Source organism: Opisthocomus hoazin, chromosome 5 (assembly GCF_030867145.1).
Source record: "Opisthocomus hoazin isolate bOpiHoa1 chromosome 5, bOpiHoa1.hap1, whole genome shotgun sequence".
Taxonomy (NCBI): Eukaryota; Metazoa; Chordata; class Aves; order Opisthocomiformes; family Opisthocomidae; genus Opisthocomus; species Opisthocomus hoazin.
This window is the reverse complement of record NC_134418.1, coordinates 50,744,822-50,758,277: the sequence shown is the minus strand read 5'-3', so window position 1 is coordinate 50,758,277 and position 13,456 is coordinate 50,744,822.

Genomic DNA, 13,456 nt, shown 5'->3' with positions numbered 1-13,456 from the left:
CCAGGGAGGTTGTGGAGTCTCCTTCTCTGGAGATATTGAAAACCTGCCTGGATGAGATCCTGTGCAGCCTGCTCTAGGTGACCCTGCTTCGGCAGCGGGCTTGGACTAGAAGAACCCCAGAAGTCCTTTCCAACCCCTACCATTCTGTGATTCTGTGAAAACAAAACAAAAGCCAAGCCTACTGCAGACAGGTCAGCTTCTCCGTGGGCACTGGCAACATGCAGAGCTGATGAGAGCATCACGCTGTGCTCAGAGAGGCCTGAGAGCACTGAACCTGTTTCTGCCTGGACCATCCCCAGCACCAACACAGAAGGCAGCAGTGAGGAGTGAAGGTGACGGTGAGGGGACCGCAGTCCCACTGCCTTCCTCCACACAAACCTTGTTAGAAGCCTGTCACATGGGAGCTGCTTGTCTGTGAAGTGAGACCTCCACAGCTGTGGGTGTGGGTGTTGGATGAATATGCTGTGGTGGAAAAGCTGGGACAACCTGCACCTCTCTGGGGTTTGGTGGTGCAGGGGTTTGTCCATTACCTGACATGGTGAAGAACAGGGAAGAAGTAACTCTGGGGCTGGGGTTGCTCTGCAGCCACCGAGCGCCAGCTTGGATTGGTTTAAGCTTTGTTGCTTTTAGCAGAAAAAGGTGCTTTTTACCCAGAGTGGGCTGGGTCTGCATGGGGCCCTCAGGTTCTGGCACGTTTGTGCTTTTCTCCTGGCACCTTCAGAACAGGAGTAGGTTTTATTCATAAGTACCTCCCCCCTGCCATTTTCCTCATTGCAACTCCCACTGCATCTTCCGCAGTGGCCGCAGCACTGTGCCATCCCTGTTGTGCAGGGGTGAGGCTGTGCCTCTGATGACAGCGCATGTGCATGCCATTGTACGCTCAAAACGTGTGTGTACAGAGAAGCCGCAGAAGGTGGTTGTGGCAAGGTGACAGTCGGAACTGGGAGCTGACAAGTGTGTGGGTCTGCTGCATACATCAGGGACAGACATCACTGTGCTGGTCTGTGCGTGGCCCACAAGCGTACTGGGTCACATCTGCCCACTTCTGACTGCTGGTCCCAAATGCCCATCACCCACAACCTGCAGGGGCGAGGGGCTGTGTCTGAGCCTCCCCTTGCAGCAGAGGCAGCTGTGTGATTTGGGGTGGCCAGTTCAGCGACAGCCATGCTGCTCTGGGAGCTCATGGATGAGCTGAGAGCGCCCAGGGTCAAGGTCTTCAAAGCCCCCCAGCCCTGAGTGCTGGGGTCCCCCCTTTCCAGTGACAGGTGAGCCCTGTGTCCCCAGCACGGGGCTCCTGCAGACCACCTGCTCCCATCTCCCCTCCCAGTGTGACTGCTGTTACAAGGTCCCCTGACAGTCATTCCTGCTCAGGACCCTTCTGCGCCTTGGCCCATCCTGGCAGGGTCTGCAGGGACTGCACAGCTTTGCTCATCCCTGGTCACGGGATGTCCTCTCCAGGCCTGTTTCTCTGCCGACACATACAGAGCTCGGGCCACTGGGAGCAGGGACTGGAGCTCTGACCCCCGCAGGGACCTGGGTCCTTGTGGGGCTCTTGTCCTTGCAGGCAATGCTGCAACAGTGCTGCAAGGAGCCAGGAGCAGCCAGCCCTGAGCCTGGGTGAGGGGCACCAGTGCCCACCTCGTCCAAGAAGTGTCGCGGGACGTAGGAGCTGCAGGCAATGCCTGCTGAGTGCCCAAAGCAGGGGCCAAACAGTCCCACACCCGGCCATGCCGCACCTGCACCAAGCAGTTTCCCCCTCCTCTGGGGGCAGTTTCCTGGTGCAGGGCTGGCCCTGCTGGGGCCCCCCCATTTGCGGGGCTGCAGGGTGGGCACGGTTGGGCTGGGCTGAGCTGAGCTGGGTGACCCCAGCCCAGGGCCTGTGTTCCTGCAGAAGCCCCAGGCTGTGCAGGTGTCACTGCCGAGACCTGTGAGGACATTGTGACCCTCAGGTATGTGAAGATCACAACAGCGGGTCTGTAGGATGCTGCAGTACACAAGGACATGGAGGCTTTGTGTCTGTGAATTTATTACAAGTTACTACAAGTTACTAAAAATGACCATGAGTAAAGCAAGTACGTACCTATCATCACCTACCTATAGGCACACCTATATGTATTATTTGAGGTATTACTGGCATGAAACTTGCCAAACCACTGCCAGGAGCAGGGATGATGGAAAAGCCACTTGTCACAGGTGATCCATGTCACAGAGCCAGCAGCTCTGCTTCCCCGGCTAAGCAGCCAGGCAGGGATCAGGGTGCAGGGCAGGGGCTTCCTCTTGATTTCCACCTAGCCCAGACACAAACCCCAGCTGTACTAGGGTCAGGGCCTTGCTTGCAGTGACAGTACCAGCTCCCTGCCCTGAGCCACTCGTACCCCCCAGACACTTACCCACAGCTGCATTTCCCCTGTTATCATAAAGGCCTTAGTATAGTCAGAATAGCAGGACTGTTTTGCTTATTTAGGAATGCATTTGAAACCTTTGCCTTCAAGCTGCCAAGAAGATGAACAAAAGGAGCCTTTAAATCAAGGGAACTGTTCCTGAAGGAGATAAGAACACCCCAAGAAGCATGCTTGTTAACGCCTGATTGGTTTTAGCTGGTTTTGGTAAAGAAGTGAAGTCCGAGGGTAACCTGTCTTTCATGATCATACAAGATAATTCTAAAAACCACATCCCCTGAAAGGAAGACCCCCCAGACCCCTGCTCACTGAACATGGGCAGTGTGAAAATGCTGACCAAGCATTGTGTAGATGATGTAACCAGTCAGCAGCATGGGACTGTCCCGTGGGCTGAAACTTATTGGTAAGAAACTGAATAAAGGAAAGCCTGCTTCGATACGTGGTGTGCACGCTAGGAGGAATTATCCCCTGTGCATCCGGCGGTGTAATAAAGAATGCTTGCTTTCTAAAATTCCCAAACGAGTTTTAGAGAATGTTTGGTTTTGCCGACGTACGGTAACATTTTGGCAACCCAGAGGGGACTCTGCTTCTGACTCCCTACGGATCTGTGGGATCATGGGACCTCCAGCCGGCACCAGGAACTTCTTGGGGAGACCTTCTGATCCCTGGACTGAGGGACCTGAAGTAAGTGGAAAAGCATTCTTTCTGGGCACCCACCTGTCAGATGAGGGCAAGAAATTAGCCATGCAGGATGAGGCTATTAATCAGGTTTTGTGGCCATCAGGTTCTGGTTCTAGAGGTTTCTACCCCATCTGATTTCTGCTTGTGGGGTTCGAGTCCCCACCTGGGTTTGGGGTTTTTACCCCATCTGGTTTGTGGAATTAATATTGAGTTCTCATTCTTTTAGACCCAGTTTTCACTTGTATTACAGTTGAGACTTCTGGTTTGTGTTACAGTTCCAGTGATATTTGGTTCTGAGACAGATCTGTTGGTGTTAGACTTTTGCCTGTTAAAAGACCACATAATTACCTTCTGAACTTACTTCATTGATGTATATTAAAGCATTGGGGAAAGATTGGGGAGGGACGCCCTCACTTGATTAACAGCTTAATAATATATGGGGTTTGATTTATTAAAAGGGAATTGGTACTATTTGGGAATTTTGGTTTTGGGATACTTACAAGTCGGTATGCGTTGTGGGGTTACAAGTTCTCTGGTCATTTGGCATTGACCGATCACTTTGGGACTCTGTTTTGGGGTTGTGTGTTATATATACAGTATATATATATATAAACCTATTGTTTGAGGTAGGTTGGTTGTGTGTTGTACATATATAGTGTTGTACTGAAGTGATACACAGATTGTAGCCAGCGGGATTTTAGAAAGATCCCCCCTATGATATGTGTGTGTGTTGTGTTAACCGATCAGTCAAGAAGTAGAGAGGTTATTTTATTGTAACATGGGTTCTGGACAAGCTTCGGAGGGAGGAATTTTAAAGAAATCACCTTTGGGGTGTTTATTGAAGCATTGGAAGGAGGTGGGAGGTGATCCCCTCACAAGGAAGTGATTAATTGAATATTGTAATCAGTGGTGGCTAATGTATATTTTGGAAGATCAAGAGAAATGGCCAAAGAATGGAACTTTACAGTATAATGTTGCAATCAATGTTGTTTTGCTGGTGCAAAGGGAAATGGGATGAAGTGCCGTATGTTGATTTGTTCTATAATGTTTGGTGAATTATATATGATTTGGACAATGGCAAGAAACAGCCTGAAAAAGGAACTATGAATTATGATATGCTGTTACAGTTGATGCTGTTTTGCAGACAGTTAGAAAAGTGTGATGAAATGGTGCATGTTGATTTGTTCCTTAAGTTACAAAATTACTATAAAACTTGGAAGGACTGTAAATTGCTGATGCCTGATGGTGATGGTATATTTGAAGTGACAAAAAGAAAAGGAAAAACAAAGTATGGTTGTTGTAATGGCTGTTTGAAGTGAAAAGAATGTCTCAAGACTGGTGCAGAGTACGTGTAATTGTTGGTGAAGAGGAAGTGATCTTGGAGCAGAAAAGCATAGGAGATGAGAAGTTTAGCCCAGTATCGGGAAAAGACAGAGGGAATGGGAATGTGTCTAAATTGTACAAAGTATGACAGGAGCCAAAGGAAAATCCCTCTGGATTTTATGAAAGGTTGGTGTTACGGGTTTGCGTGGCAGGGTTTTGGTAGCAGGGGGTGCTATAGGGGTGGCTTCTGTGAGAAGCTGCGAGAAGCTTCCCTCATGTCTGATAAAGCCAGTGCCATCCAGCTCTAAGACGGACCCACCGCTGGCCAAGGCCAAGCCAATCAGTGACGGTGATAGCGCCTCTGTGGTAACATATTTAAGAAAGGGAAGAAAAAAAACTGGGCGTTGAGACAGCAGTGAGAGAGAAGAGTGAGACTATGTGAGAGAAACAACTCTGCAGACACCAAGGTCAGTGAAGATGGAGGGTGGGGAGGTGCCCGAAATGTCGGAGCAGAGAGCCTTCCCTTGCAACTTGTGACGAAGACCATGGCAAGGTAGGTTGTTGCCCTGCAGTCCATGGAGGTCCATGCTGGAGCAGATATCCACCTGCAGCCCATGGAAGGGACCCCGCGCCGGAGCAGGTGGATGCCTGAAGAAAGCTGTGATCCCATGGGGAGCCCACACTGGAGCAGGCTGCTGCCAGGACTTGTGGAGAGAGGAGCCCACACCAGAGCAGGTTTGCTGGCAGGGTGTTTCACCCCATGGGGGACCCACACTGGAGCAGCCTGTTCCTGAAGGACTGCACCTCGTGGAAGGGACCCACGGTGGGGCAGTTCGTGAAGAGCTGCAGCCTGTGGGAAAGACCCACACTGGGGAAGTTTGTGCAGAACTGTCTCCCATGAGAGGGACCTTCACACTGGAACAGGGGAAGGGTGTGAGGAGTCTTCCCCCTGAGGGACAAGGAGTGGCATAGACAAGGTGTGATGAACTGACCATAACGCCCATTCCCCATCCCCTGGCACAACTCAGGGGGAGGAGGGAGAGAAACGGGATTGAAGTTGAGCCTGGAAGAAGGGAGGGGTGGGGGGAAGGTATTTTAAGATCTGATTTTATTTCTCACTATCCTACTCTGATTTGATTGGTGATCAGTTAAACTCCCTTTTCTCCCCAAGTTCAGTCTATTTTGTCCGTGACAGTAATTGGTGAGTGATCTCTCCCTGTCCTTGTCTCGACCCTCGAGCCTTTCATCATATTTTCTCTCCCCTGTCCAGCTGAGGAGGGGGAGTGATAGAGGGGTTTTTGTGGGCACCTGGCATTTATCCAGGACAAACCTAAACAGCTGTGTAAAGTGACTAGGAAAGAAAGGTATCAAGCTACAGGCTTCTTTGCTAGCTGCTGCTTTGAATGGAAAAGGTAGACGAGTACTTAGAAGTCAAAAGACAGAAAGACGGAATGAAAAGAGGGGGAAGACAGGGTAGTCTTACCCAACAAAGAAGGGCATTGGAAGACAGAGAGCTCCAATTAATGGGGCAAGACCCAAAGGGGGGTACAGCTCCTGAAGCTGATCTGCTTATGTTAGGTTTAAGAGGACCAGGGGTGTCTTCGAAGGTATCCCCAGCAGATCCCCTGGATCCAGTTAAGCTGGGGAATGAAACTGTAGATTTTTGATTGATGCAGGAGCATTTTATTCTGTGGTAACTACATGTAAAGGACCTTTTAGCAAATTTAATGTGCCAATTGTTGGGGCAACGGGAAAAAGGAAATAAGGCCATTTTTTGCAACCAATGAAATGTAAAAAACTCTAATGCAATGATTTCTATATATAACTGAGTGCCCAGTACCTCTCTTCGATTGAGATTTGTGAAATAAATTACAAGCTCAAGTAATATTTGCTGAAAATTCAATAAAATTGCATATTAAAAAAAAAAATTAATACCTGGAAGGCTCAGATTTGTTTGTTACAGAAACCAGAAGAACAGAATCTCAGTATTCCAGCAGAGATTCTAAATGCTGCCATTCCTTTGGTATGGCCAACGGGAATCCCAGGAAGAGCCAAAGAGCCAAAGTTGACCCTATTAAAGTGGAACTGAAACCTGATGCTAAGCCAGCAAGGAGAAAACCATATCCTATGAAAAAAGCAGCTAATGTAGGACTGGAGGAATCGATAAATAAATTTTTACACTATGGGCTTTTACGAGACTGTCAATCTGAATAGAATAGCCTGATTTTGCCTGTTAGGAAACCTCATTCTTCAGAGTATTGATTGGTGCAGGATTTAAAAGCTATCTATCAGATTGTAATTGATGTGCATCCAGTGGTACCTAATCCCTACATGTTGATGACTAACATTGCTGTAAGTAATGTTTATTCTTTCAGTTCTGGATTTGAGAGATGCTTTCTTTTGCATTCCATTGGAACCCGGTAGCCAGGAATTTTTTTGCATTTGAATGGGAAAGCCCTACTACAGGAAGGAAGATGCAGCTATGTTGGACAGTGCTTGCCGGTGCTTGCAGGGATCCAAAAATAGCCTGACTCAGTTTGGTGATGTATTGGCTAAAGAGCTAGAAGAACGGCAGGGAAGAAACTTAGAAGTGACTCTCTTACAGTATTTGGATGACATATTATTGGGTACGGAAACTGAAATGCAGTGTAAAGAATGCCTCTACTAGCTTGTTGAACTTCTTGGGCCTAGCAGGAGATCAAGTGTCACAGAAAAAGGCCCAGCTGGTCAAAAAAAAGTGACTTACCTGGGTTTTCAAATTTCTCAGGGGGAAAGGCAATTGAACCCTGATAGACAAGAGGCCATTTTCAGAATCTCCCCTCCCAAGACAAAGAGAGTTAAGAGGATTTCTTGGAATGACCGGTTAGCATTGCATGTGGATTCCAAATTTCGGCCTAATGGCTAAACCTCTGTATGAGGCAGTTAAAGGATCAGAAGAAATATCGGAATGGACTCCTGATTGTCAAAAAAGATTTGGTGATACAAAAGTAAGTAAAGGAGCTGCCTGTCTCTGAGCATTGGCTGCAAAGGTATTTTTATTCCACGAAGCCAGAAAGCTAACCATGGGTCATAAAAAACCTGTTTATATGCCTCACGCAGTGTTGGAACAACATGGACACCACTGGTTATCTCCTAGTTGGGTGGTACAGTATCAAGCCACATTGCTAGAACAGAATGGCATGAGTATGAGAATTTCCAACTCTTTAAATCCTGCCTCTCAAAACTCTAGATCATACATTATATACTGATGGTAGCTGTTTTGTCATCAAAGAGGAACGGAAATCCAGATATGCAGTAGTGACTTTGGAAAAGGTATTGGAATCAGGACCATTACCACCTAACACTTCTGCTGAAAAGGGTGATCTAATAGCATTAACAAGAGCCTTGGAGTTACCAGAGGATCAACAGGTAAATATTTATCTAAATATGCATTTGGAGTGATCCATGCTAATGGAGCAACCAAAAAGACATGGAAGGATGGTGGATCACCAGTAACAAAAAAATATTTGGTAAGTGCTCCCATGATGAGAAAATTACTGCAGCAAATCCATGAAGGAAGTCATACAGAAGCTGAAGCTTTAATTGTTAGCATAAAGGATTACACAATTGGAACTAAAATGAGAAGTTATGCGATTCAGGTAGTAAAGCACTGCATAATTTGTTGTAAGAATAATCCAAAAATGGAACCTAGACCTCCACCTGGAGAGGTAATACGGGGAAATCTTCTGGCAAATTGATTTTTCTGAATTACCACTATCTAATCAATGTAAGTATCTTTTCGGTCATACAGATACATTTACAACATGGGCAAAAGCCTTTTCCCATCACACAAATCAGGCTGGAGAGGCAATTAAACTATTATTGGAAAACATAGCTCAAGAGCATTAGAGATAAGGTGGAAATCCTGGTTCCTGTTTGCACCAGTCGGCAGTGTGGGACTACCCTTTGGGCTGAAACTTATTGATAGGAAACTGAATAAAGGAACACCTGCTTCGATACATGGTGTGCGCGCTAGGAGAAACTATCCCCTGTGCATCTGGCGGTGTAATAAAGAATGTTTGCTTTCTAAAATTCCCAAACAAGTTTTAGAGAGTCTTTGTTTTTTGCCAACTTACCGTAACACCCTCGGGGCACCCAACCCTCTGCAACCCCATGGGCTCCTTCCCCACCTGGGAAGGGGGGGAGGGGAAAGAGGGCTCACACATGAAGCCCTGCACTTTCCTGGATGGGCACAGCCTGGCTGTGCTGGAGTCACACTGCAGGGCCCAGGAGTGGGGCCCAGGGACACCCCGGCCCTGGTACGGGCACCCTGCCGGAGGTCGTGCACAGCAGCCCGCCCGACAACCAGCTGTGCATGCGGGGCTTCCTGTGCAGCTGGGGGGGCTGGAAGTGTCTCCCCGCATGTTGTGTGCTTCCATGCATGGCCCGTACCATGCTGCTGGCCCTGCCCTGCACCCTAGAGCTGGGAGAGCATCCATAAGAGCACACAGAGATGGTGCGCACCTCTGGAAAGGCTCCCTTTCAGGCAGGGGAGCCGCATGCAGCCTCCACAAGCTCACCCTGCTGTCACAAAGACCTTTGTACAAACCCTTCAAATGATGACCAGAGCACAAGGATATTGTCAAGGTCAGGAATGTGCCTCAGAGACTTCTTATCCTTGGGCTGAGAAAAAAAAGGGATTTACGAAAGGATTCTCTAAATCAGAGGACTGTCCTTGGTAACATAAGGACATTCTGAGAAATGTGCTCATTAACACTTGGTTGGTGTTTGGCACAAACTCGATATCCAGGAGTCTGAATATGCATCAGCTACCTGGGACTGCCACAGGAGCTGAAACCCATTGAGAAGGAGTTGTATAAAGACTGATGCCTTTGTAAAACCAGGTATGCTAGTTTTACCAAGCATCCGAATCTGCGCAGCTTTGTAATAAATCAGTATCTCTTCTCAGTGTGTGAGATGATTGGTTATTGCACACTGGGCATGAACTCAGTTTAGCAAAAACAGTTTGGTAACCCAGGTAGGACATCGCTGGAAAGCCTTGCCCGGATCGACTTGTTGCAGTCAGCGGGGAGTTGGATCAAGTGGACTCCAGCACACACCGACCCTCTTTTGATCAGGGACGCCGTCAGTTCCTCTCCCTGGCTGGGTGGTAAGCGACTCAAAGGTGCAACCCTAAAATCGAGGTATTGAACTGGTTTATATTTACATTTGGTTTTGCTTTGAAACCTGGTTTTGTTTGAATTTGGTATTTGTATAGAGCTCTAATACATTTGTATTCTCTCAACGTAAGTCACTCCATGAAGGACTGCACTGAGAGATTCTCTCTACAGAAGTCATTCTCTGTTAAGAACCGCAGAGACTGGTAATTTTGCATGCAATCTTGGATTAAGAAATTTGTCTTAGGAAAAAGTGCTATGGGTTCTAATGTTTCAAGTGAAATATCTCCTTGTACCCCCGTTGGATGCATCCTAAAATATTGGAATAAATTTGTCGGGAATCCCCTTACAAGGAAAAGATTAAGAACATACAGTACTCTATGGCAGTCTCTGTATAAATTGGAGGATGGGGAAGCATGGCCAGAAAATGGAACCTTAAATTATAATGTAATTTTACAATTAATGTTATTTTGCCAGGGGCTGGAAAAGTGGGAAGAGGTTCCATATGTGGATTTGATTTTTGTTTTGCGTAATAATCATGAGATAAGAAAGAAATGTAAGTTGTTGACGGAGGATTTGAATGGAATATTGGTTCTGGCGGATAAAAGGAAAAAGAAAGAAAAGTGTTGTGAAGCATGTGAGATAGATAGGAAGAGGATGTGTTAAATGTGTCAGAAAAAATGAGGAGGAAGATGTTCAAATGCTGGTGGGAAAGAAAATTGTGAATCCGGAGGAGGACCAGGAGAGCAATAACCCTGTTTCTAGTCCAGTGTTGGGCAGAACCAGGGCTCAACTTCTTAAAATACAGGCTCCCCTGTGACAAGCAGTAGGACCTGAGGGGCAACCTATACTTATGCAGGTGCCTTCTACTACTACTAATTTATTAAATTGGAAAGAATCAGTAGGATCACATAGAGAACATCCAGGAAAAATGCATCATATAGTGCAAACTGTTGTTTTAAATCATAATCCCACGTGGGGAGATATGCAGACCTTGTTAAATTCTTTTTTCACACCTGAAGAAAAATGGTTGGTGTTAGATAATGCTCAAGAGGAAAATGAGAGATGGAATGCTCGAGATGATCCTACGCTATTCATGCTTAAATCAGAACTCAAATGGGACCCAAATACCGGGGCAGGACATACATTTATAAAACAATATCAGGAAATAATTTTATATGGGAATCAAAATGGGGTATCAAAGCAAACAAATATCTCAAAGTTGTATGAGATAAAACAAGATCTTAATGAAAATCCCTCAGTCTTCTATGAAAGACTGTGTGAAGTTGCCAGAAAGTGGACAGATTTAGATCTAGAAAACAAAAACAATAGATTAATGTTTAACATGTTTTTTATAGGACACTCAGCTCCCAACGTTTGTAAGAAATGACAAAAGACTGAGGGGGCTAGGGATATGTCCTTGTCACAGTTAATTGAACTGGTATATAAGGTGTATAATAAGAGGGAAAACATAAAAAAAAAAGAAAGAGCAAAGAGAAAGAGTCAGAGATCAAACAAGATAGGCACATATATTGGCAGTGGCACCATCAAGGGCATTAAATAAAGGAAGAGGAGGTACCAGAGGAAGAGCAGCTCTTCAGAATGTTGGAATAAGGGTCAGAACAAATCAATGTGCATACTGCAAGTAGGAAGGATGTTGGAAGGCAGAATGCCACCAATTAAAGGGACAATTCCCGAAGGGGGGTGCAATTTCAGAAGCTGATTTTCTTGTGAGTGCTGATGACTCAGACTGAGGAGGACCAGGGTCTCTCTTTAAAGGGGATAAAGCAGTCTGATAAGTGGCAAAAGCAAAGCCCTGCTGTTGAGTCAGGAGGTTCAGAGAAGACCCCCTTGTGTTCTAAACTCTCTCTCAGAGAAGAGTCTATGTGTGGCTGGATCTACTCCTACTCCCAGACTTGGTCAATGGTTTATGTCTGAAGGGTTAAGCATGTAGCCACTTATCAAATTCAACTTGCCTGTCAGAGCCCTTCCAAGGACTTTCACTGAAACAGTTTCGCAAAGTTGAAACAATAGGTAATACGTTCAAGCAACAGGTATCACAGATTCAGGATTGCCGTTGATAAATGCACTGTCTACAAAAGTTGAGCTCAAGGTTGTGGATAGTTAGGGCCTGGCGGTCGGAAGATGTCGCGCTGTACGGAAAGGTAGGCCCCCCCCTCCTCTCCTGATAACCAGTAGCGTTTAGCCCATAGGTGTAAGCAGACGGAAGTGACGCTGTAAACCTAAGCTATATAATACCGTGCTACCCGTCAATAAACGCCATTTGCCGTCCACCACATTGGTGTCTGCGAGCTGATGGCCCGAGCGGCCAGGGGGTAGGTCGCCGTGCCGTTCCTGAACCAGGTCGCCACGCCAACAAAGGCAACAAGTGGTGCCGAAACCCGGGAAAGACTCGCCTGGAGTCGGGTGAACGGCGGCCGGAGCGGCGGGACCAGCCCGGCGGGGAGGACGCTCCCGGACCAACAAGGAGGATGGAAGCCCTTGTGAAGGTCGTATCGCAATTACATAAGCAGTGGGGAATTGATTGTAAGCCCAAAGATTTTACGCTCGCTGTTGCGAGGCTTTTGCAAATTGGGGTCATTGACCAGCCGGTGGATATTCTCCACCCTGAGGTGTGGGATAAGTGCACTAAAGCGTTGGCCGAGGAAACGATGTCCTCGGGTTGTGGGAAAAAGCTTAAGTCATGGGGGAAAGTCGTGCAGGCCCTGCAGAAAGCTATACAAGAGCAGGAGACCTGGAAGGCGGAAAAGAACTGTTTGTTAGCTACCCCAAAATTGGGAATCGGGGCAGCTACACAGACTTCGCACCCCCCAGACGATAACGGTTCTGCTGAGCCTAAAAATCAGCAAGAGGGCGACACGTCCCCTCAACTCCCGGACCCCGATCCGCTTACGGAGGGAGAGAAACAAGCTAAATCCTTCTGGGGCGGGTTAGCCGAGGAGGCTAGGGGCGCCGCGAAAGAAACAGAGTCTGATAAAGTCTGGGCCACACCACCGCCCTATGCGCCCCAAGATGGCACCGAGCACAAAGGGGAAAGGCGGGATGAAAATTCCTTTGGTGATAACAGGGAGGAAGCGCTAAAGTTATCAAGCGCACACAAAGGGGAGGCGGAGGAGAACAGGGGGGAGAGGAGCGGTAGGAGCGACCTAGAAGGGGAAAGGGGGGCCAGCGGGGGGCAGAGAGCCAACCGGCGCGTGCATTTCAAAAGATGCGCCTGTGAGGTGGGCACCCCGCCGAGCGGAGGGCGGGGCGGGCCCGGGCGGGGGGAGGAGCGGCCCGCCCATAGGGGAGGGGGCCAGAGCTCGGCAAAAATGTACTGGAGACCGGAAGTAACCAGTCAGTCGAGTTCCGACTCCAAGTCAAACACTAGCGGGGATGAGTGGCTCGTAACTAATTTAAGTTTAGAAGAGAAGAAAACAAAGATAAATAAAGTCAAGAGCCAAAATATCCCCATCCAAATTAAAGAGAAACTGCGAGGGGGAGAAATCACTCTCACGGACTGGAGGAAAATAAAGATTATGTGCGCCGACTGGACCCCATCGGCCGCACTAGCGTTCCCGGTCCGGGTGACGGACGGGGGACAGAGGGTCCACACACCGATAAACCCTAAGGATATACAAGCGATTGTTAAGGCAATCGCAGATAAAGGCCTTAATTCTGCCATTGTCTCCGCCCTCATAGATGGTGTCTTCGGGGGAGACGATATGCTCCCGTTCGATATAAAACAAACTTGTAGATTGATCTTTGACGGGGCAGGGATGATCGTTTTTAAACAAGAATGGGAGGACAACTGTGCGAGGCAATTGGCCCAAGTAACTGGGGCAGACCATCCACTGCATGGCTCCAGCCTGCAGCGGTTAATGGGCACAGATCCCA